The 27,114-nt window shown below is 35.8% G+C and overlaps 1 protein-coding gene across 1 annotated transcript in view; it reads left to right on the top strand.

Annotated features, from left to right (window-relative positions):
* The window catches only part of LOC115887220 (G protein-coupled receptor kinase 1), a 351,626-nt gene that overhangs the window by 58,080 nt on the left and 266,432 nt on the right, over window positions 1-27,114 (top strand). The window lies entirely within an intron of this gene.

Below are 27,114 nucleotides of genomic sequence, written 5' to 3'. Positions count from 1 at the left end.
AAATATATTCACAATATTCGCGTTGCAAAAGTCCCGAGGTACCTCTCCGCTTTCCCATATGACATCGAAGAGAGCCTTAAGATGACCAATAAGTTCTTTACTTGCACACTTATAGATTTCCGCTGGAATGCGTCACAGCCAGCTGATTTGTTGTTTTTAAGCTGTTTTATGGAGGCCTTTATTTCCTGTTCTGTTATTTATATCAATATAAGGCTGTTATATTGAGGTATTGTGTTTAGGGCTTCCATATTGGGGTTGTTTTCTTAGTTAAGGATATGGCTGTAATGCTCTTTCCAGCGGTTTCTGATTTGCTCTTCCCCTTTTATAAGTTCACCATTTTGTGTTGGTTTGACTTGGTTGTGCAGTTTACCTTCTTGGCTGGGCCGTATACTTCTTTTACAGTGTCGAAGGATTTACGATAGTCGTGATGCGCGGCGTACTCTGGAATCTGATCAGCTTTTTGTGACCACCAGTTATCCTTTCTCTTACAAAATATAATGAAAATTAAAGCACTGTCCATAGTGTCCATAGACGTTACATTTTCAGTGTCTCAGTATAAATGATTTAATAAAATAAGTACTTGGAGAGCTCTTTTTCTTCTCAAATTTAGTGTTCAATTTACATAACCTACTCTCCTCAAATTCCCCTCAGTTTGCTATTCTCTGGCGCAGCAACGTAGGTCCTATATTATGAAATCATTTCAGTAGTGAATAAATTAATATATTAAATAAAATTATTTTAACCATTTAGGTTTGTCCGGGAACAATAATTATACAGTTAACAGATTTTATATGAATTTGAAATTTAATTACGTGTTCAATAAGCTAATATCCCCAATTTAGATATAACAATTAGCCGAATTTGTTTAGCGTCCAAATTGTATAAAGCTATCTATTTACCGGCACAGAGTGCGGCGTTTTGATTTATTCGACTATAAACCGGAGAATTGGAAGCAGCGAACTAATTACTAATTACTTTCGAAATTCTGAATGAAGTATATTGATGGAGCATCTATTAATTGATGTTCTTTACGCACGAACAGTTGCATTCAATGGGCGGTTAATTAGGTTTTGTCAAGTACTTAGCTTTTTGCTGCAACGATTTCAAAAATCAATTGGTGCGGCTCTTTTTGTTTCGATTTTAAAGAGGAAATTAATAATTTTTGTGAAAGCTGTTTTTAGATTTTTATTCGACATGATATATAATTTTGATCATACATAAGTAAGCACCGTAGACTCTGTGCAGTGATCACTATATATGTCAAAAACGCCTCCTGGCAACTTATATTGAACAACCTACGAAAGAGAAAAATAGATCGATGTCTAATCGATGTTATAGCATCATGCCTATCAGGGAGAAAAAGTATGATTGAGACTGAGGGGTTACAAAAAACACAAATAATACTGTGATGGTAAATAGCGGTGTACCACAGGGATCAGTCTTGGGACCTATGCTCTGGAACATACTTTATGATGATCTACTGAGGATAGAAATGCCAGAAAAAAAAACAACTCTAGTCGCTTTCGCAGACGACCTTGTCATTGTTGCATGTGCAAGCGATGAAGTTGTACTGATGAACACCGTCAACTTGGCAATCCAGCGAGTTGTAAATTGGATGGAGGATAATAGACTCACCGTAGCTTTACACAAAACAGAAGCAGTATTGTTGACCAAAAAAAGAAAAATATCCCGGGAGCATTTTTATATACAAGGAATTATATTATTTGAAATACTTAGGTGTGTGGCTGGATACCAAATTAATTTTTTCGGACCATATTAATAAAACGATCACCAAGGAGAGAAAACTGTCACCGCTTTAGCCTTGCTCATGCCAAACGTGGGATGAGCTAGAACATCCAAAAGGAGAGTGCTTGCTAGTGTGGTACACTCGCAGCTGTTGTATGCTGCACCGGTATGGCATAAAGTCATTAGCAATCGAAAGCATATACAACGACTACGCAGAATACAACGTACCATGGCTATTAGAATATGCAGCACATACAAAACGGTATCTATAGAGAGGCTATAGGGGTTATATCTGAAATAGCACCTATTGAACTGCTCATACAGGAACGACATGATAGATACCACGGGATGGATAAGGATCTAGCGAGGACAAAACTTGACAGGACAAATGGGATACCGGAATATATGGCAAATGGACACATACAAGTTAATACCCGACATTCAAGTATGTTTGAAAAGATCATACGGAGAAGTGGATTACTTCATGAGTCAAGCATTGTCTGGCCATGGGTGTTTAAGAAAATATTTTTACGATCGTTGTAGGGTTGATAGTGCATCATGCACCTACTGCGGTCAGGTTGATGATGTTCAGCATATACTGTTTGCGAGCAAACGATGGCAGGGCATTAGGGAACAATTCCGTATGGAAGCCGGTAAGGACTTCGATTTACTTACATTTATGATATACTTAATTGAAGGGCAAGAATAATGGACGATAATATATCGGATAGTCCGAAGTATCATAAACTGTAAAGAGAGAGAAGAGAGACAATGAGCATGATAAGGTAAATCTAGACACCCTTTGCACTGAAGCAATGCGAGAGCGGATTCCAGTTTAAAATGGTAGTTGGAGGAGAGTTTTTTTAGCCAGTAGGATTTCGGCATGACCCAACTTTGGGTGTCTTATGCAAAATTGTTTCCCTCAACGAAAAAACATGGTAGAAATAAGATATAATATAATAATGGTAGAAAAAAAGAATAATGGTAAAAAAGTAAAAAAAAAAAATAAAATAAAAAGTTTACTGGAAAGTATATTTTCCCACGGGGTGTTTTGAAATTATGACCAAAAATATAATTATGGTTTATACCTGTATATCACCTAACCAGAAAACAAAAAAAAACTTAAAAGTTGGTACTAAAAACTAGTTAAATGTGTGAAGAAAATTGTGGATGAAAAATAAAAACCTTATAAAACATCTAACTTGACAAACATTTATTTAGGTATAAGTTATAAGTATCTTTATAATAATAATAGTATTGACATTGACATATTTCCTATAGTTTAAGAAAAAGAAATCTTCATATCTTGGGTTTCATTACAAGCCCAGATAATATTATGTTTGTAATATAAAAATACCTTACTGTGGTTTGTAGATATGTCTTTGAAAGTTGATTTTGTCTGCAATTTTCCAATCTGGTTATGGTCAGATTATCTTTATACCAGCTAGTAGAAAACAAAAACATTATTATTATTACACATCTGTTTTGTTATTAATATATACATAAAATAATTATATTTTAAGATATTTTAATGTTTAATTATATCTGAATATGCCATACGTTGGATAGTAGAAACTACTTAGAATTAGATTTCGAAAATTTTTAATTCACTGCTTGTTAATTAGGTATTTACTATTTATTTTAGTAATGAATATCTCAGGACTTTGGGACTGTGGCAAATGTTTGTTACTTGTTCATATTCATTTCTTAGATTTCCTGAACAAATAAATGTAATCAAACAATAACTGAATTAAAATTTAAATCATGTACTTCTTTATTATTTGCATCGCAAACTCAAGGCGTTATATATGGGTTATATCGATAAATATTGTTTATTTTTTAACTCTTGTTTATAAGTAGTATTAAGTGATTAAATATCTTGATACGTTAATTATTTATTGCTTATTGTTTCATGGAATTTTTATCATAGTCCTATTAAATACATATGTCGGACACGATAAGTTAAAGTAATAAATATTTAGGGCGTCGGTAATGGTCTTAGTAGGTAACGGTTTTTATCTTAGTAATAAGTACCGGGTGGCCAACTAAGAATGGACGCCGGCTGTATCTCGGAAACTACTTATCGTATAACTTTGAGGAAAAAATTCTAATAGGTAAATCTACCAAGATAAATCGCTGGAAATTATTTTCAAGTTCGAAAAATATCCGCTAGAGGGCGTTTCTCTGTCGGCTCCGTCTCTCTTTTTCTCAAAAATATGCAGGTAAACAGGTATTTTAAATATTACTATTGTAATCGCCGAGAAATTTGTAATTTTTTTGATAGATTATTTTGCTCTATCTCATAAAATAAAGTGGTGGGGGAAGGTTAAACTTGATTTTATAAAAATAAGGATAACTCTGGTTTAGGTTAGTCGATTTAAACAAACTAGGGCTCGTTTAAAAGAGCTTTTCTTCCTTAATCATCTCCAGTATAAATTTTGTTTCCATAAATTTTTTCGTGGTAGCTAGAGGGCGCTGTTTGACACCATAATAGATATTGCGCTTTTGCAGAAAAAAATTAAATAGGAGGCTACATTTCTCTTTACATAGTTAAATAGAGCACAAAATTTCCAAAAAATCAGCGCAAACCGCAACTTTCTCTCTTCTCTCTAACCGGAGATATTAAGAGAACAAATCATCTTAGGCTACCGTTTTGGATTATATAGTCTAAAAATTATAGTAGTAGGCTAGGAAACAAAAACAGGTAACTTGATTACGTCAGAATATCAAAACGATTAAGTTCAGTATTCATGCATCCGAATTTAGGGCGTTTTCTTAAAAAAAATGACGTCATAAGTTTTTAAACGTGTTTATGTAACATTATCATCCATCAATACAATTTTTACGAATTTGTTGGTTAATTATACGTAGCTAGTTCTCAGATTAAAATGTCCAAAAGTCGGACAATCAATAATTTTATTAAAATTTCTAGAAATTTTGTGCCGCTATATTGCTTTAACAGAAAACGGCCGAATTTCGTATGGCCGAAAACTAGGGGTTTATTTCATGTAACGTCATTTAGTTATTTATCCAAGTTCGTCCTTGATTTCACTTGTTTTCGTGTTTTACCTGTTGTTTGTGTTATTTATTATTATATTAAAGTTTATATCGTTTGGGGAACTTTTCAATATGCACTACTGGTCCAAGTCTACCCTTGATGCAAGTAGTTCAGTAAATGTTTAGGTAGGAATTGTAGAATAGCGAATAATTGGACTTTTTTAATTATTTGAATGAAATAATAAACTATCCATAATTTCTAAGAAACGAATTGCCAATTTTGTTAGGGGATTCATCATGATGCAATTGCATTTGTTGCAATTTCATCAGCATGAGTGTAGTTGGTGTAGTTGATGCAGTTGGTGCAGTGGTGCCGCTTATTTTGCTATGAATGTGTGGGCTTCTTGGATACCACTTACTTTAGTAGATAGAGTCGCTGGAGCGGCATATTTTCCATAGCCAGCTAGGTCATTGGATTCAATATGCCTGTGTTTTAATTTATGGTGTCGAATCAAGAACGAACATGGATAAATAACAATAAAATGATATTAAAATGAAACTAAAATGTATGTTTTGGTATTTTGACGTAAACTAATTTACCTCTTTTTGTTTCCTAGCCTACTACTCTAAATTTTAGACCGTATAATCTTAGGCGACAGCTTAATATGATTTATTTTCTTAATATCTCCCGTTAGAGAGAAGATAGAAAGTTGCGGTTTACGCTGATTTTTTGGAAATCTTGTGCTCTATTTAACTCTGCAAACAGAAATATAGCCTCCTATTTAATTTTTTATGCAAAAGCGCAAAATCTGTTATAATGTCAAACAGCGCCCTCTAGCTATCACGAAAATAAATATGGAAACAAAATTTATACTAGAGATTATCAAGGAAGAAAAGCTCTTTTAAACGAGCCCTAGTTTGTTTAAATCGGCTAACCTAAACCAGAGTTATCCCTATTTTAATAAAAGCAAGTTTAACCTTCCCCCACTACTTTATTTTATGAGATAGAGCAAAATACGCTATATCAAAAAAATTACAAATTTCTCGATGATTACAATAGCCATATTTAAAATACCTGTTCACCTGCATATTTTTGAGAAAACTCCTGTTTTCTGATTGGCTATCAGAGAAACGCCCTCTATCGGATATTTTTCGAACTTGAAAATAATTTCCAGCGATTTGGTCGATTTTCCAGAATCTTGGTCGATTTACTTATTAGAATTTTTTTCCCAAAGTTATACGATAAGTAGTTTCCGAGATACAGCCGGCATTCATTCTTAGTTGGCCACCAGGTACCGTATATTGATCCCTTGTTTAAACTATGTTTCAGGTAAAAAAATATAGATACCATATATACAGTACGTCTATTCGTTCTGTAGCTACGGTGTATCCCTGAGAGGGGAAACGACATCTTTCGATGTTTTTCGTAAAAAATTAGACGACGCTTCCCATCAATAAAAATTCGACAAATTTGCAAGTAGCCAATAAAATGAGTGGGCGGAGCGATTTGCGGTGACGTACTCATCAAGTCGACGTATAAAATATATTGCTGTTTATTTAAATGTTTTTTGTTCAAAACACAGATCCAGCAGACGTACTGTAGATAATAAGATACCAATTGAATTCTAAAGGTGCGTCTGTTCGTTCGGACTAAAATGCTCAAGCCTGGATGCACCTTAAGGGCCAAATTATCAAGTTATGTATTACATTTAAGAAGAAATTTTATAAGTCATATAATGGGCTAAAAATATTCCAGATAACCTTAAAGAAGTTAACACAATAAATCTCCATTTCGTGGACTCTATAGAGACTTTGAAATGTATAACTGATCTTGTAATTGTTAACTTTTACAATAATAATACATTAGCGCATGTGGAAACATTTCAGTTTTCATCGTCATTACCTTCATTTTCAACTTATTCAACCATTTCCAATTCTGCCTCCCTCAGATACGTGAGGGGGATTAGATACTCTCTTTGTAGTTGGGTCCATTGTTGTCTTTTTTTCTGAGGATGGTAAAAAAATCTTCTTAGACGCCTGGTCTGTTGTTCTAGCGACCGAGGTGTGCCGGATTCCTACCGATTAAAAAAATTCCACCCTATTTGGTTGACGAACTGCGCTGGAACTGCTCACGCATTACTTCGGCGCAGATGCCCCTCTCTACGTTAAACTTTGGTCATTCTTCAACCCTCCGTTGATCTAGCTCTTTCTGTCGTAGAATTTTTGATATAAACGCCACGAAAGCCTTCCATATATCTTCGTCCTCCACAATAGATGGTATTAGGTTTTCTTTTTTAAAGGGTACCTTAAAAATCCTTTTGATCTTTAATCTACCTGGTTCCAGGCCTGGTATTCAAAAATGGTGTGACTGACATCGTCGATGGCACTGCTACAATATTTACAGGCCGCACTAGCTCTTTTCTTGAAACGATATAAATAATGTTCGAAAGCTCCGTGACCGCTAAGTATCTGGGAAAGATAATAGTCTACCTGTCCGTGCTTTCGTTCAGTCCATCTTCTTATATTCGGGATTAACATATGTGTCCATTTTCCACCGTACGCCTCATCCCATCTTCTTTGTCACTGTTGATATAATATCTCCTTCGCTTCATTTTTGATATCAGCCTTATCTGTTCTTCCTCTAGTTTTCTGATCATATATATAAGCTCTTTCCTTTACTCCGTCCCATCCAACACAATCTTTGGATTGGTTTGAAAAAGTAAAAGATCGCTTATCCGTTATTAGTACAGCCTCTGTTTTATGGACAACCAGTTGCAAATTTTTCGTCTTCAGCCAACGGTGTATTCTATCTAAACTATCGTTTACTTCAATCTCCAGTTGTTCTGTTTTACTTGCCGTTGCTAGAACAGCAATATCATCTGCAAATCCCACTATATCTGTATTTTCAGCCATTTCCAGTTCCATAAACTCATCATAAAATATGTTCCATAGGAGGGGTCCAAGGCCGATCCATGGGGAACTCCCATTGTCATGTCATACGTTTTTGTTCCTTCGCATGTTAGATAAAACATTTTTCTCTCTGCAAGATAGCTATTCACCATATTTTTCAGATATTCTGGAAAATCTTTTCTATCCAAGGCTTGTATAATTTCTCCCCATCTTGCAGTATTGAAAGCATTTTTGACATCTAAAGTTACTAATACACAGTATTCTTTATTTTTCCAATTCCCTCCCTTTACACTCCTTGCCGTCGTGCCTACTCGATTGATTGCGTCGATGGTCGATATGCCTTTACGATATCCATACTGCCGATGTGATAATCCTCCTATGGTGTCTACATGGACCTCCATTCTTTGTAGTATTAATCTTTCCAGGAGTTTGGCACTGGTGTTTATTAGGCAGATTGGTCTATAAGGTGGCGTATTCTCTATTGGCTTGTTGGGCTTGTGCAGAAGAACCAAATTTTGCTGCTTCCATTTGTTTGGGAAATATCCAGAAAGAAGACATTCATTTACTGTGTGTAGTAGTAACTCCGGCCATACATCAATGGCTATTTTAAGAACTTCGTTTGGTATGCCGTCATGACCGGGTTATTTATTTGCCGAAAGTTTTGTACTTGCTTGTTCCAGTTCGACTACAGTAAAATATTTTAGTTCCATTGTGTTGTTCCTGCACGCTTTTTTCTTTCCTCCGTCACGTTTTTTACGCTGCTCCTTTTGGAAGAGTGTCTCTACTATTTGGCAAACCCAATCTAGGTCCAACAGTCCTGGTATTTTTTCGTGTCCTATCCTCTTAAAAACTATTTTGTAAGGGAGTCCCCACGGGTCATTTTCGTAGCAGGTAGCTGCTCTGGTCCATTGTTGTCTATAGTTGGCTATGCGGGCCCAAGTGATCCCTGCTAATTTTCTAATATCATGGTCCCATCTCAGGTTCGGTTTTCTTCTAGGTCTCTTAATTCCTCGTGAGCACCATGCTGTAATTTTTGTGATCCATCTGTTGTCCGTTGTCCAGTTGTCCTGAGCATTACCATTTGAGGAATTTGGCTCTGTGGATGACTCTATTACCAGGGTATTTTGTCTTATCCACACGTTAATAGCATTAATAAAGCAGATTTACTTGAAGCCCTTGCTACCTTTAGATAGAGCTTACGACCGAGAAAGTTGATTTATGTAACAATCTTCGGATTGTCACGAGGTTTCTAACAGGACACTGTCTCCTCAAAGAACCCCCCAGTAGACTGAAGCTGAGAAACAACGGCGAATATAGATTCTTTGGGGCAATGGGGAATATTTCAGCATTTTTCGTTCCATTGAGCGTTCTGCTACTTGTAATTTCCTTATAACCTCCGTTTTAATTGTTCAGGTTTCGCATGCATAGGTCATGACTGGTAGTACACTTGGTCGAATGTTTTCTTTTTAGATAAAGTAAAGCGGCATTCTATGTTTACGAGTATATTTGATTGCTAATAATATTTTTGAACTGTGTAAATTGTAATTTTTGGAGGTTTTGTTTTTATTCACTCATCTCTATAAGCGAAAAGTTCATACCAATACCGAAAAGATCCACCACCTCCTCTTAATTTATGAATTCCTGCTCTTTCTTCTTGTTTGTTTATAACCTCCTCCTCCTCTGAATATGGGGTGACCTCCTCTCTCGGAGGAGGTATCCCATAAACTCACTACTAAAATATAATGAAGATGATTTATGAACAATTTTATTTTTTATTTGATTTAGATGTACATTGTAATGCTGATTGTTATTATATACCTATGATAGCGATATTTAGAATTTACTTATACTTTTTATTTGTTACCTAATTATAGAAATAAAATTTACTTCCCCCTCTAATTTTCTCATGACTTTTTTGAATATTCTGACTCATGAATAATTTGATACTATTTTCATTAAAAAAACTCAATGTTTTATCGATTTTGCTTTTGAACCCTATTCCTTGATTCCGGAATGGCGAACTGCCCCATCATTGAACAAAAATTAGCTAGAAGAACCGAGAAAACCGGGAAATCCCGGTTCCTTAGAGGCGTGGTACCGAAATTGCCGGTTCCGAAAAATAGTTCCGGTTTCGGTCCCGAAAATCCTAGTTATCCTGCATAGGTAGTTGGGAAGTTCGAGACTTGGGAAGACCAGGTCAAGCACAGCACAGTCTTGTCCACGGCGAGTGTTTTTTCTTGGTTTATGACGTGCCCTCGTTGTTGCTGTTGTTAAAGGAGCCAAATTTCAAGAGCCAATTTGCTGATTTTTATATCCAGAACAAATTACTGCCCGCCGTCCAGTCAGTCATAGACTGATTTTTCATAGGGAACAGCGTATTTCTTGGCAAAAATATTATAATTATGTATTGCGTCCAGTGCTTCCATAATTAGAACTCTAAATATTTCGAATATTACCGAACTTGCAGTTATATTACCAAAAATATATGTGATATTGGTCCGGTCATATTACTATTCACATTACAATTCCTTTCATTATGTAGACAATATTATACCGAGAATATCAATCATCTTACAAAACAGTATTTTATATTTAACTTTTTAATACGGATCAATTGGTCAAGCAAGCAATATCAAACTAAGCAATATGCGCCACAATTGTTCATTGACGTGCAGTTTTCAATTAGGCGCAAAATTGTCGATTTTATACGCTTTTTCTGTCCTATTTCCCCTTGCTACGCCCTTGTCTCCTTTGGCACTCTTTCGCCCGTCTCGTTGCACCGCTGCCGGAGCTAATTCCTCTGCGTCAGTAATTTATTTGCTGGATTATTTATTGATTCAGCGCCGTAATCAGCGTTAATTGGTAGGATGCGCCGTTTGATTTTTAGCGTGAATTGAAATTTTCAGTTTTGTTAGATTAGGTGAAAAATTAATGAATGAATTACGTACCTATCTGTTTTATTAACGAGGGAGCATATTTTTATGTTCATTAATAAATATGAAGGTATATAGAAGATTGGATAGAAAGATTATTAAATCTGTTTTTAATTTAATTTATGTTGAACTTTGTTTACATTTATAATAATTATTATACAGGGTGGCCCATCGAAAACGTTCCGCAAGGCATAACGGCTAGGGTATTCTTTTTTCAAAAAATCCAAAAACACGTCAATTTTGTTTGTGAGGGGGACAACTTTTGCCCCAAAAATGATTGCGAAATCTTCAACCCTCTAAGCGGGGGTGTCATCCTCCAACTTTTTTCAAATGGGAAGGGGGGTCAAGTGGCACTGCAATGAAAATACCTTTCTATTCTTTATATTTCACCGCCTCGTTTTTGAAAATCCGTCGAGTCATTGAGAAAATATGAAGGATTGAAATTTGAAACGTTTATTGAAACATTTATCAGAGTAAAGGATAAGGATAAATTCTTTCGACCAATTTTGAGGTTTTTTCTTATTATTTCTAGATGTTTACGCATTTTTCACTTGCCACAAGGTTGAACGATCAGGTGCGGTAGTTGCTAGATAGCTGTTCTGTGACTTGTGCGTTGAAGTTCTTCTCAATATCGTCAAACTGATTTACAATAGAATTTCCAAAAATACCAGCCCAACCGTTCAATTTATGAGGGTTTTGTTTGTGTACCTCGTGAAAAACCCTGGGGTTGTCTTCTCAGCCCAGTACCGACCAGTTGTGATCAGGTGCGGTAGTTGCTAGATAGCTGTTCTGTGACTTATACGTTGAAGTTCTTCTAAATATCGTTAAATTTTTTCACAATTATTATGTTGTACTCACTTGCAGAAAAAGTGGAAATAATCGAACTTTATTTTAAAAATAATGAATGTGGCAATCGGGTTGCGCAGATATTCAATGAACGCCATCCTGACAACCACCTTTATGGCAAAATTGTTCGCGAGTTAGTAGCAAAGTGTCCAAAGGATATTAAAAAAACGGAAGTTCCACCGGTACAAAATTCAGTTGGTACAAGAACTCAACGAAGACGATTTTGATCGTCGCTTGCAATTTTGTGAAACTATGAGTGAACGAGTGGCGAATGATAATAATTTTCTATTTAATGTGTGTTTTTTGGATGAGTGTACTTTCTTTTTGAACGGTGTAGTTAATCGGCACAACTGGTCGGTACTGGGCTGAAGACAACCCCAGGGTTTTTCACGAGGTGCACACACAAAACCCTCATGAATTGAACGGTTGGGCTGGTATTTTTGGAAATTCTATTGTGAGTCAGTTTAACGATATTGAGAAGAACTTCAACGCACAAGTCACAGAACAGCCATCTAGCAACTACCGCACCTGATCGTTCAACCTTGTGGCAAGTGAAAAAATCCGTAAACATCTAGAAATAATAAGAAAAAACAGCAAATTTGTCGAAGAAATTTATCCTTATCATTTACTCTGATAAATGTTTAAATAAACTTTTCAAATTTCAATCCTTCATATTTTCTCAATAACTCGACCGATTTTCAAAAACGAAGCGGGAAAGTTTAGAGAATAGAAAGCCCTTTTCATTGCGGTACCACTTGACCCCCCTTCGCATTTGAAAAAAATTGTGGGATGACATCCCCGCTTAGAGGGTTGAAGATTTTGCAATCATTTTTGGGGCAAAAGTTGTCCCCCTCACAAACAAAATTGACGTGTTTTTGAATTTTCTGAAAAAAAATTACCCTGGTCGTTATGCCTTGGGGAACGTTTTCGATGGGCCACCCTGTATCTATTTTTGCTGTACGTATATGGCCCAATATACACTCAGATGCAAAAAAACGCAACGGAGAAATTTTTGGTCAAATTTAAAGGGTTATATTTTTGTTATTTTTAGCCCAATTTTTATGATTTTTTTAGCACGTTGTATATAATATTATACCAACTTTAATTCGTAAAACCGTAGTTTTTTATAAACTTTACTTTTTGACATATTATACAGGGTTTTTTTTTCACAACAAGGGGCCGTCCTATGCCGGAAACACTGCGACCTGCAAGGCCTATTGTGTTTGTCCCCTTTCTATATCTGCACCCATTCTCCTATCCCTGTGCCCTGCACTAACTTATGCAAGTCCTTGATAGGATGGGAGCATAGTCCTCCGGTTCTAGCCTAGCTTTCCCAAATAAAAAGTTTCGCTTGCGATCCAGAGCCTCGCAGTGACATATTATGTGCTCCGCTGTTTCAGGATCTTTATCGCAGAGTCTGCAGCAAAGACTTCCTTGATACAGGTTGAGCTTGTTCAGGTAACACTTGACAGCCATGTGTCCTGTCAAGAGGCCTGTTGTAATCCGCACTTTATTCCTGCTAAACATTAGCAGTTCTTTTGCGGTTTTAGAGGTAGGTCCTTGTATAAAAGCCTTGCTGTGTCTGTGCCCCTGTCTGTTTCTCCAGTGGACATTCTACTTTCCCCTGATCCAGAGTTTTAGTGCACTACGGGCCATACATTTGGGTATTCCCAGTACTGGCTCCGGACCAAGATAGGATGCCGATGACCCTTGCCTAGCTAGCTCATCGGCTTTTTCTTTGCCTTGGATGCCGCTGTGGCCCGGCACCCAGAATAATTTAAATCTGTTCCTTCGAGCCAGAGCTCCCAGTTCACCTACGCATTCCCAGACGAGTCTCGACGATACCTTTGGGCTCATAAGCGCCCCAAGTGCCGCCTGACTGTCTGAGCATATATTGGTGAGCTTACCTGAATAAGCCCTTCTATTGTTTTCTGCCGCACATTGTAGAATGGCGAAGATTTCTGTCTGGAATACGGTTGAGTGTTTACCCAAGGAAAAGGATAAACTTATCCTTGGTCTTTCCTTAAATACGCCAGCTCCTGTTCCTTCAGCGGTCTTTGACCAGGTCTGTATACCAGGTTAGTCCATCCTGAAGGAATGTTATATCTGTCTACATTCCTCGATCCATTTTGTTCACCTCGAATGGTTTGCGGTAGTGATAAAGAGGGGTCATTTGGTCCGATCTCATTTGGAGTAGAGGGTCCCCAATAGAATCTCCCATCTTTGAGTGTCCTGTTTCTGTCCTATTTCCCAGAGACAAGACACTTTGTTGTCGATAGAGTCCCATTCTTGCCTCCGCCTGGATCACTAAGTGAAGAGGCGGAAGGTCCAGAAGCGCCTCCATTGATGCAGTGGGCGTTGATTTCATCGCTATGCTCAGACAAGCAAGTCTTTGCACCTTGCTGAGGCTGAGCATTGTTGTTTGTTGCATTACCTTAGGCCACCATACCAAGGATTCATATGTTACTGAAGGCCTCACCACTCCATCGTGTACAGCCAGTGCACCATCTGAGGTCTGAGACCCCAGATTTTTCCATGAAGTCGTCTGACTACCGCTAGTGTAGTCACCGCCCTCCTTGTGACATTTTCCAAATGTTGGTTCCAGGTCAGTTTAGTATCAAGCGTGATTCCTAGATACTTGACCTCACCCGAGAGAGGAATCTCATCACCACAGAGTCTTAGAGAGCCTAGTCCCTCAAGTATTCTGCGCTTGATGAAGGGAATTATTACGGTCTTTGTAGGACTAATATTTAGTCCCTCCCGTGTCACCCATGATTCCACAATCTTCAAGGCCCTTTGCATTCGCCCCCTTACTGTTGTGTTAAACTTACCTCTCACTAACACAACCAAATCGTCTGCATATACCAAAGTGTTGAAACCAGCCCTGTTGAGACTATTAAGCAGTCCGTCCATAACCAGATTCCACAGCAGAGGGGAGAGAACTCCCCCCTGCGGGCATCCTCCCGCCACCCGGACTGCAACAGTTTCATTTAGTAGGATGGTATATGCCACTCGACTTTTGAGTATGCAGTCTATCCATCTGCAGCAGGTCTCCTCTAATCCAAGGTTCCTTGCAGCTCTCGTCAGTGACTGAAATGAGGTGTTATCAAACGCCCCTTCTATGTCGAGAAATGCCCCTAAAAGCACTTCTCTTGTTTCGAACGTCGACTCCACTTTGCTTTCTAGCCGATGGAGTGCCGATTCGGTTGATCGTCCTGCTGTGTAGGCATGCTGGTCTTGGTGAAATGGACTTTTTCTCATTATTTCATCCCTAATATACCTGTCCATTAGTTTCTCAAGAGCCTTTAGTACAAACGACATAAGACTGATGGACCTAAAAGCCTTCGCCGTAGAATAGTCCAGACGCCCATTCTTGGGTATATAAGCTACCCTGGTCAGTCTCCAAGGAAAATTTATATACGAAATTATCGCACAGGGTGTTTTAAAGTTAAGGTAAAAAGAACAACCTCTCGATTAACCCTTATAATATGCCAAGGTTTTTCACTCCATGGTTGAAGTCAAACTGGTTAAACAGTGCGTATTTGTATTCACCCATCTCAGTGAAATAAAACAGAAACAAAATACAAAGCAAAAAGAGTTTATTTTTATATTAACCATGTAAAAAAAGTTTATAATGGAATAAAGTTTCGTACAGCCTTTTAAGTACAACTGGAAGGCAAAAAGCGAAGACGGAATCCCATTAAGAGCTTAACTGAATTAAAAGTAGATAAAAGCCGGTAATAAAAAGAAAACAGAAAAGAACTACAACGTGCGAGCTGAATAGTAATGAAACACGACCCTAGTGGGCGTACGATATGAGTTAGTAAGGCATTTTAGAACACCTCTGGGAAATAATTTGCAGACATACCGAAAGCAATTTTAAACTGTCCTCGCCATTTCACTTAACGTTATTCGAAAAAAGAGAAACAATTATTTTGAGAAAATGCTTAATATACAGGATGGCGCACCTCATTCGCCTCGATTGATTATACGAAAACAGAAAGATGTAGAAACAAAATATTTTATGCGTATATGTGGGACACAAACCGAGCATCGGTGTACGTCGGGCAAAAAATATCCGTTAAGTTTTTGTTCTTTCTTCCGTATGTGGCTTAGTGTTGGCGGTTGGAATCGCCATGAATGTTTTTAGGCAAAATATGGATTAATATGTTTTGGTGCCTGAAGAAACGACAATAAAGTCGTGAAACGTCGCAAAAACATTGTTTCCTTTCGAGCCTTCCCAAACACCCACGATTGTTTTCTTTCTGCGTACTAAAAGTAAACTGTTATAAATTTAAATAAACTCCATAAACTATTGTCGATTTTAAAAATAGCTACTGTCACTAGCAAATTGCCATGGCTACACCAACCGTCTTGATTACAATTTTATCGAAAAATCGCTTTTTATTCAAAATCTGAGCCAGACAGGTATAGGAAACCCTAATATATTTTGAAAGAGCATTTAAATCTGCTTCGACTTATTTATAAAAATACATAGTGTTAATAATAAAAATTAATAACAAAGTTTTTATGTAAAATAAATATTTAAAATAGACCAGTAATTTTTGATACCCCTGTATACATTTTAAGAAGCAATTTTTTTTGTAAAATTTATTTCACTGGCTTCAAAGTCAGCACAAGAATTAACTCTGAAAAGTAATATACAAGTTGTTGACAAACTTTTTTTATTATAGCATGCATATTTAAATACCTTTAAATATCTTATTATTATCTAAAAACCAAAGCTTGTAAACATTTTTAACCTTTGTAACAAATACCTTGTTTTATGCCCAAGAATCCAAAAATGAATCAGGTGTGTGTTCCATAAGAAAACATATAACTATGGTATGGATCTTAGTTCTGACACATCCTGTACATTTGAAAATAATTTTAAATTATGCACATTGCCTCTCTACATATACCCATAAAAATGTTGTTTTGGTTTGGTTTGGTTTTCATCGAGGTGAATGAGGTGCGCCACGCTCTATACCTACAGGAATAAAGTCTGTGGCGCACGTTTTTTTTTAATATTCCAATGATAACCTATATGCACGTCCCGGGTAAATATGTCGATACTTTTTAGCCATTAAAATATGCCGCACTTTTACCCTCAAGATTTCATTCGAATCGCTAAAAACACTTTAACGAAACTCGGAAAGAAATTATAATAAATCGAAAGATTATTAAGATTTTAACACCCTATAACTACGAAACAAAGCAGAATCGAACCTATGTTGATACGAAAAATAAATCTCCCCACGAGAGGTGACACATGTTTTTTGAAACACCCTGTATAAAATAGAGTATATCTGTGCCCTAAAAAGTTCTATTTCTGCATAAACTCAAATTAACGCAATAGAATTGCAAATATGATGTATGATATTTTACTAAATGATATTTTACTAAATTTTATATGTATAACCTAAACAAAAAATATAATAAATGTAACAATCTCGAAATATGTTACATTTATTCATACCTTGATGAGCACCCACAATTTTTCTAAAAGTGTATATATTATGAAACATCATTTAAAATTCTTCTATTTTTTAAAACCTTTCTTTATTAAATATCTTTCTAATTTTATTTAATAACAGTTCTATAATTTGTCGTGATTCACATTGCTGGCTGACCACACCAGACGCTCTTAATTATTATTCTGCTCATGTAGTTCCATTTTTATTTCCTCGTTATTAAGAGCTTTTAGTTATTTAAGTTTTGTTTAGGTGTTAATGGATTTTTGCATATTAAAATTTGCGTTTATTTTAATTTCTCAAAATTAAATTGGCTATATTTTGCGTTTATCAAATATTTATCAGTGTAGTTTCTACTATTGTACTTTATTTATGCTTAGTCATTTGCAAAATTTAATTATGTTTTAAATTTAAAATGAAATAGTGACTCATTTTACTAGATGTCACTCAAAAAATATATTTTTTTTCTTTTTAGTTACCATGAAAATATCGTTCAGGATGATGAAAAAAAATTCTAAGTTGAGCTCTTAATATTAATATTAAGATGTGTCTCATAGTGATTTTCTATTTCCTGTTTATACAGGGTGTCCCAAAAATAAGTGCATGTATTTTAAGGGGTGGTAGATCTCGATAAAAGAAACATATTTTCTTTTTATCGTTTTTCAAGTAAGTCTAAAATAAGAGTTATTTTACTTTGGAAATTTCCAAATAAAAATGATTTTTTGCTAAAATTTTGAGAACGACTGGACCTTTTCTGTTTTTTTTTTCTTGTAAATTTAATCTTCTTCTTCGTCGTCTCTTCATGTCTGAAGAATCGTGACATTATGGCTATGTGCAGTTGCTGATTTTGATCTTCCATCGTTGGCGATCTTCCGCCTCTCGGAGATTTGATTGAAATGGCTGACCTGTAATATTTGCTATTTGGTCAAGCCATCTCGATGGTGATCGTCCTCTGGGTCTTCGACCTTCTACTTTGCCTTGTACTATGATTTTTTCAAGGTTGTCTTTACCTCTGCGAGTGATATGACCAAAGTATTGCAGGATGCGTCTACGGCAGATGGTGGATAATCGATCTGTGATGCCGAGTTCATTAAGAATTGACTGGTTCGTTCTTCGAGCTGTCCATGGGATACGGAGCATTCTCCTCCAGCACCACATCTCAAATGCATCTATACGGTGTCTATCAGCGCTCTCTTGGTGGTCCATGACTGAGACCCGTATAGGAATATGGAGAACACCAAAGATCGAACAAGGGTTTTTTTGGTGTGTTTAGTAATGCTCCTATCTGTCCATATTTTTCTTAGGCTCATCATAGCCGTCCGTGCCATAGCTATACGCCTTCTTATCTCTGCTTCGCAGCCCCCATTATTTGTTATTAAAGACCCTAAGTATATAAATTGATCTACTCTTTCTATATTAGGGAGGAGGTTGTGTAATCGAACTGCACCACTTCTATCAATCAGCATGAGTTTGGTTTTATCAATTTTTATTTCTAGACCAAGATTATTGTAACTCTTTCCAGCAACCGGGCCATTTCTTCCTCACTTTTCGCTATTAGGGTGGTATCGTCCGCGTACCTGAGGTTGTTTAGGATTTTACCGTTGACTAAGATTCCTCCTTCCTCGCCCTCCAAAGCACGTCTCATGATGTATTCACCATAGGCATTAAACAATCTGGGTGACAGTATACAGCCCTGGCGTACCCCTTTTCTAGGTTCGAAAGGTTCCGACGTTTTGTTATCTAGGTTGACAATTGCCGTATTATTGTCATATAAATTGTTAATAAGAGCCACTAGATGATTCGGAACTCCCATTTCGCTCAGAACTCTCCATAGGCTTTTCCACCTCACACAATCGAAAGCCTTCTTGTAGTCTATAAAACACAAGAACATAGGCGAATTAAATTATCGGGATTTCTCTATGAGTTGACGTATGTTAAATATTTGATCTCTTGTGCCTCTTCCTTTCACGAATCCGGCTTGTTCAGGAGGTATTTCAGGCGTCAAGTACCTCTGAAGTCTTCGGTCAATTATCCTAAGTAAGATCTTGCTTGCATGTGACGTTAGGGATATTGTTCGATAATTCTGGCATTTTTGTGTGGATCCTTTTTTGTGAATTGGGATGAAAGCAGAATTAGTCCAATCTTTAGGCCATTGTCGAGACTGCCATACTTTATTGCAGATGTTATGTACTATTTTCACACCTTCCTCCCCTATCAACTTTATCATTTCAGCTGAGACACCGTCTGTTCCTGGGGTTTTGTTTAATTTGAGGTGAGTTATGGCCTCTTCCACTTCGCTCTTCAATATATTTGGTTCCAGTTCGTTTATTATGTGAGGTACTTGAACTTCATTTACTACGTCTACTTCTTCCTTGTATAGTTCTTCGCAATATTGTTTCCATCGTTGCAATATGTCCTCGTTGTTCCACAGTACTTCTCCATTTTCGTCCTCGATAGCAGTTGTTCTAGGTTTGAATTTCCGAGTGAGTTCTCTTACTTTCTTGTATAAATCTCGTGTTTGGTTTGAATTTTGGTGTTCTTCAATTTCACTGCAGATTTTCTTTACGTAATTATTTTTATCTTGTCTGCATTGTTCCTGGATCTTCTTGCACAATCTTCTGTATGTTTCTTTAGAATTTTGTGTTGTTAACCCTTTCCTTTTTATTTCTTTCCGTTCCTCGATTGTGTCGAGAGTTCTTTGTGTTATCCAGTGTTTATTGGGTCGTTTTGTGTTATGACTTCTGGATATAACTGAATCTGCTGTTTCTTTCATGAGACTTTTAACGTTTTCCCATTCTAAGTCTGGGTCTTGTATATTCATGATGTTATTAACATCGTTAGCTAATTTTTGCTGAGTTTACCGTTGGAACACCTCTTTAGTAGCGTCGGTAATTGCAGCTTTTGTTTGTGGTTTACGGATATTCTTTAGAGGTAATCTAAATTGCATTACTAGCAGTTGGTGATCCGACCCGCATTCAGCACCAGGGTATGTTTTGCAGTTTAGTATGGACGACTTCCAGCGAGATCTAACCATGATATAGTCAATTTGATTTCTGTATCGGTCCCCAGGAGACTTCCAAGTGTACAGTCGCCTGACATGGTGATGAAATAGGGTGTTTGTTTAATTAATAAAGTAAGTAGTTAAATTTAATTTACTACCTATTTTGCCATATTATCAAGAAATTATATTTTTTAACTAAAAACTAAAAAAATCTCCAAAATTTTTTTTAAAAAATACCGAATATTCAAGAAAAAATTCGAGAAAAAACCTCATCGGCGTGTTTCTGGGGTTGAATTATACTACCAGTTAAAATACTTGCACTTATTTCTGAGACACCCTGTATAACACGGGTAAACAATTTTTTTCTTTGGAATTTTATGTAAAAATCAATACATATTCTTATAGGAAATTGAACGGTCTTCAAAAAAGTTCTCATATGAATTTTCATTTAATCCACTAGTTTGAGAGTTATTGAAGGTTAAAGTTTAACTTCAAATCGTATATGATACCTTCTACAATTTTTTATATTTTATCCCGAAATAATGGCTCAAAAACATAAAATAAGATATTTTATGTTTATATGATTTGAAGTTGGACTTCATATTGGATAACTTTCAAACGAGTCGATTAAATTAAAATCCATATCAGGGCTTTTTGAAGACCGTTTAATTTACTACAAGAAAATGTATTCATTTTAACAAAATGCTGATTTATTAGAACGCAATAAAATTTAAAAAAAATGAATTTGTTTCCCTGTGTTATTAAATGGGAAATAGAAGATCACGATAGATTAATATTGCGAGCTCAAACTGTATCAGATTTTTTTTTCATCATCCTGAACGATATTTTCACGGTAACTAAAAAGAAAAAAAATATGTGTTTTTTTTGGTGCACCCTAATATTCATACCCGTTTTCATACCCAAATTTATTTTTGTTCCTACATTTTTTACATTATTATTTTTTGTTTAATTACTAATGTAAACGCTATTTATAAAAATGGGATTTTCAATTTTTTTCGTACAATTTTAAGATTAACTAATTGATATGACACATGAAAATAATTTCCCCTGAGTTATTATCACGTTTTCTCCTCTACAAAATGGCGGGGTAAGTTATCCAATCCTACGTTTCAGATTCGAGAAACTCCTATCATCAACTTTTCTAATTTAAATACGGACATGCCTCTGTTATTTCAATGTTCAAAGCCCTTCGTCGCTGACGAGTATTTGACACGCATCAGAAGATGGTCACGCAAGGCGTTTTCTTTCATGAGCTTTTCTGTGACTGAAAAGCCCGATACGTGATGTTATCTGTCTACCGCACTCCAGACATTCAAAAATCTCATTGCTTTGTTGCCTCTTTACTTTTTGGTTGTCTCTGTTAACTGACTTTATAATTCTTCTCCATTCCGTTCTATTGTGAGCTGCCTCTTCCCACTCATTCTGCTTGTTAATTCCCTGTTTCGTGGAAAATATCCTTAAACCTTTTAAGTTGTCCACCCGACCTCCTCTTACCGTCTACAAGCTCACCGTAAAGCAGAGATTTTGGTATGCGGTTTTCGTGCATTCTGCATACGTGACCAGCCCATCTTAAGCGGGACTTTGTAATCATGACTTCAATACTCTCGCAGTTAGCTTTTTCAAGGACCCATACGTTTGAGACATGATGGAACCATTTTATTCTTAAGAGTTGTCTAAGATGTCTCTGTTGCAACTTGTTTAATGCGTTCATGTGTCGGCAGTACGGTACCCAGGTTTCGCTTCTATATAACATGGTGGGAATTATTATCGCTCGGTACACCGCAAGTTTCGTTTTTGTGCTCAAGTTGGCGAGTATTTGACACGCGTCAGAAGCTGGTTAAGCAAGGCGTTCTTTCACGAATTTTTCTGTGCCTGAAACGCCGGATACATGTTTGTCTCTCTTCCGCACTCCGGGCATTCAAAAATCTAAGTGCTTTGATTCTTCTTTTCTTTTTAATTGTCGCTGCTAACTGATTTTACAATTCTTCTCCAGTGCGTTCTATTCTGCCCATTATTATTTCCATGCTTATCCTCTTTAAGTTTTCGTTGAAAATATCTTTGTACATTTTGAGATATCCACCCATTTTCCTCTTACCGTCTCTACAAGCTCACTGTAAAGAAGAGATTTTGATAGGCGGTTTTCTTACATCCTGCCTACGTGACCAGCCGGATTAGCGTGATAGCGGATTAGCGTGACCAACCGTTGAGCGGGATTTAATAATTATGACTTCAACGCTCTCGCAGTGAGCTTTGTCAAGGAACGATACGTTTGAGACATGGTAGAACCATTTGATTCTTAAGAGTAGTCTAAGATGTCTCTGTTGCAACTTGTCTAATATGTTTATGTGTCGGTACGGCACCCAGGTTTTGCTTCCATATAACATGGTGGGGATTATTATTGCTCGGTACACTGCAAGTTTTGTTTTTGTGCTCAAATCATGATTGTAGAAAACCCTGTCTTTTAATTTCGAGCAGGCTCTTGAGGCGCTGCTAATCCTGTGCTGAATTGGAGAGTCAATATTGGCCTTTTCCGAAATCAAACTGCCGAGGTAATTGAATTCCGCCTAATATACCAATAGTTCTTCGATTTTTATCGCATTATTGTGATTTTCCGGGGAGCGCACATGATTCTAGTTTTATCAATTTTAATAATTACTAATAAAAATAATTAGTAAAAATAATTAACCTTCGACAATCACTTTATTTTTGACAATAAACAAAAATGGTTTAGAGTAATAAAGTGAGTAATAGATTGAAAAATACATTACTTATATTTTTATTTCGTTTTTATATATTTTTATATCGTTATACCCTTTAGCTACCATTACTATTGGGAACTTTGGGACTTGAAAATAGTTTACAGCTATTTTTTGTTATATTTTACTATACTTTATTATTTTTCTCTTGTTTTCTATGTGTTTTTATATTTACCGAAAGGTTTTACTGATCATTTATTTCCATATAACCATGTAGAATAATTAAACTAAAAACATACATACATATATGAAACAGCAACAATGTTTTAGAGCTTCCGCGCATTTTCCACACCCACGTTGGCCGTTTTTCATTTTTAATTGACTCGCGTAGCTCTAGCTTTTATAGCCCTTTTGTTACCCTTTTATCACTTTTAGCCGCTTTATTCTACAGTAAAGTCCAACCCTTTTTTCGTTTTTACGACTGCTATATTCAAACCAAGATTAATTAATTAGTTTTTGTTTTGTGTGAATCTCCTCTAAAAGTCAATTATAAAAAAATATTCATGTGTTTTAAAATGCATCTAGTCGAAATAGAATATTATTACTATTTAATATTGCTAGACAATGTTTTATTTGAAATAAAAATGTTAGGTCGACTTTATTTTCGTCATTCAGATGATTCTCCTGCATTGGATTTGTTTAGAAAAGTTTTCCAAACTGTTTATACGGAGTGATCAACAATGATATACTGAATGACAACGAACTCAACGAACACCTCAGTAGGCTGAAACTGAGAAACAACGGCGAATGCAGATTTTGTGGGGAAAATGGGGAAACACCAGAACACCTTATCACTGAGTGCGCCGAGACGACGACCATTCGTGCCATGACCTTGATACGTCTGATGTCGAGGATGGAGAGCTGGCCTCTGTGGAGCCGTCTCATATACTGGCTTTTGTTAAAGCCCTGAGACTGTATGATGAGTTATAACTCGTTATAACTCAAGAAAGGGGAACACACAATAGATCTATAAGGTCGCGGTGATTAACTCCCCTCCTAAACATTCTACATTCTACTGAATGACAAAAGAAAAGGAGAAAATCTATATATTTTTATCAGAATTCAATATTTTTTCGCTGGCTGCCCTTATCTTTTCTTGATTAAAAAGTGATTAATTGTTTAGGCTTATCTCTTAAATATTTCAGTACCTGCATTGGTCGTTAACTGGCAGAGTACCAGAAGCTGCCTGAATTCTTGCTGTACAGGGTGGGTCAAATTTGACGCTTTTAAAGGGAAACACCCTTTTCTATAGGAGATAGACTAAAACTGATATAGGCGTCTGAAGATCAATTTTTAGTAAAAACATGATGGTGAAAACCGCACATCGATATTTGTTACCGTTTCGGAGTTTTTAAAAATGAGCATTTTTAACAAATCGCTGTAACTTTTTTGATATGGAAAATTTTGTATTTTTATGAGAAGATTTCCAATGCACCTTTTTACGTAGAATTTAATTGTTTAAGTATAATTTTTTTTAAATTAATATACGAGTTACCAACAGAAAAGTTGATTTTTTATTTGGGATACCCTATATATTTTTAATTAAATGAAAAGACCATAAAATTACCTTTCCAAAAATATAGCACACTTGATATTTTGTTAGTCTCCTTCAAAATACAGAATTTTTAAAAATTCACCACTTTTAACTAGTAGGCTTTGGACCCCTTATTGATGATAATGCCCCTAAAAAAATAGAACTCGAAAACATATTTTTCCAGCAAGACAAGGCACCGCCTCAGATAGCTGAAATTATCAGCAAATTTTTGCAGCCAATTTTGAGAATAATTATTGAATATCTAACCAAGATCTCAGCCGTTGGCCATCGAGGCCGCCGAGGCCGTCGGACTTAGTGCCTATGGATTTTTATCTTTGCGGAAGTATAAAGGTTCTTATTTTTAAATTGCCCGTATAATCTAGTCACGAATTAGAAGTACTTAGCGGTTATGCGAGGTTATCTTTCACTCCCACTGAGTTAATAAATTTCGCGAGAAATGTTCAAAAACGGTCCCGTCTGTCCGTAACAGAGAAGACTGTCGACATGTCGAACATCTGTAGCAAAATTTCGGTTTTGGTTTGCTATTAATTTTTATTGTTATTGATATAGGTACTTTAAATTTGTTGATGTTGTTAAATATATGTAGTTTAAATTGTTATAAAATTCTGCAATTCTCATTGCAAATATTATTTTCGTTTTAATTGCCCATAGTTAGAATTTTTAGAAGCCTACTTATTCAAAGTGGGTGTAATTTTAATAATCTATATCTCGAAGAACAATCGAGCAAAATATCAAGTATGCTATATTTTTGGAAAGGTAATTTTAAATTCTTTTCAATGAATTAAAAATATACAGGGTGTCCCATATAAGAAATCAAATTTTCTGTTGATGATTCTTCGTAATTCTTAAATTATTAATTTAAAAAAAATTATACTTAAACCGTCAAATTCTACGTAAAAAGGTGCTTTGGAAATTTTTTTATAAAAATACAAAATTTTCCGTAGAAAAAAAGTTACAGCGATTTGTTAAAAAAGCACATTTTTGAAAAACTAACTCCGAAACGGTAACAGATCGGTGAGCAGTTTTCACCATCATGTTTTTGTTAAAAATTGAGCTCCAGACACCGATATTAGTTTTTATCTCCTATAGAAAAGGGTGTTTCCCTTTTAAAGCGTCCAATTTGACCCACCCTGTACATGATCACCAAGAATTTAGAATAAAAATGTGCCTTCTCAATGTGCTTTCCAGTTGACAATGCGATTCTATTGACCATTGAATTTTGTGATAGTCTGACCAAATATGCTTTGTCACTCTCCTTTTCTTGTGATCCTCGTTCCTCCCTTAAGCCCAATTTTTAGTTGTTTTTTTGTTTCTCCTATTTAATACTCCGGTACTTTCCGCATGGTAAACCATATCCAATAAAAGACCATATTCTTGTAAGAAAATATACTGCATATATTAAATGAATTCTTGTCTCTTTTTTAATACTGAAGGATAGATATTCAAAAAACACTATTATATTTTTTAGATTTAATATTATTTCCTATTTATTATACATTTATTTCGATTTACTTCGTCAAACACGAGACCCAGTTCCTTTCTAAGCCGTCCCTGCTTTGTTATAACTTCGACGAACCTAGCTTCTGTGAAATTCCATAAAATCGATATTCCATTAAAAACTCAATTTTAGAAATTTCCAACATAGACCATTATTGGATCTAGCGCTTTGACTAGGAAGTAGCCCTAATCACATTTTACATGGCGCTGTAGAGAGTAGAAACTTTGTTGAGACTGAAATACATATACACAAATTTTATTTTGTAAAATCTCGTTACATTTATTTATTAAATTGATACAAAGTTGTGAGATATTTTATCTATATACCTAGTGTATCCACAATTCTAGAATTTTTGTCATTACATTCTAACGAAAATAGATCTGTCTTTTTGTGTTTTAGAACAACAAAAAAGTCAAAGATTATTTATTTACCTACGAAGGTAGAGTGAAGGGAGATTCGCTCGTAGGTCGAGATCCTTCCGCTTCGAAAGCCAGACGACCCGTGTGTGGAGGCTCTTAGCGAATAGAATCAGGCGATTAAATTTCTCATACTGAATGGACTCTTACGATTCGTTCATTTGAACAAACTACAAACACATTTTGCGTCTCACAGTATAAATAGATTTTTTTGTAAATAACTTTCATATTGCTTGCATTTTATATCCATATTCGTTTAGGGCTTTTGTTCGAGTCTATTGATGCCCTACTATATAAATACGTATTCCTCATAATTATGAAGACGGCGTTAAATTATAGTTTATTTTATTATTAATCTATATGTATAATTGGCGTAATACAACATGAAATTTTATTACTAAGATAATAATTATTTATCTCATCATTGATATTTCCTATACTACAAACGTTTGGGTATCCAAGCTCATAGTATATGTAATTCTAATATTTTTTTTTACATGAGCCGTATTGTAATAAGGAATCAATTCTCACGATTCTTTCAACGAACGAGGCGCATTGTGATCCGATTCAATTATTAGGGCTCTTTTTTACCACTCGTTTGTTCAAATTCTGTGAATCCGACCTGGCCACGATTCAATTGAGCGAACCGTATTGTAAGTAATGAATCAATTCTCACAATTTTTTGAACGAAACGAACCGTAAAAACGGACGAGTTGCATTATATCCTATTCAATTCTTACGACTCGTTCGTTGAAATTTTATGGGTCCGTCCTGGTCAGGATTCAGTTAAACTAACCATATTGTAAGCAATGAATCAATTCTCACAATTCTTTGAAGGAACGAGCCGTGGAAACGAACGATGCGCATTGTGATCCGATTCAATTATTACGGCTCTTTTTTACCACTCGTTCGTTCAAATTCTGTGAATCCGACCTAGCCACGATTCACTTGAACGAACCAT

The sequence above is a fragment of the Sitophilus oryzae genome, unplaced genomic scaffold (genome assembly GCF_002938485.1).
Source record: "Sitophilus oryzae breed Bouriz unplaced genomic scaffold, Soryzae_2.0 scaffold_556_pilon_pilon, whole genome shotgun sequence".
NCBI lineage: Eukaryota > Metazoa > Arthropoda > Insecta > Coleoptera > Curculionidae > Sitophilus > Sitophilus oryzae.
The sequence above is the reverse complement of the archived record's forward strand: the minus strand, read 5'-3'. Positions and strand labels throughout refer to the sequence as shown.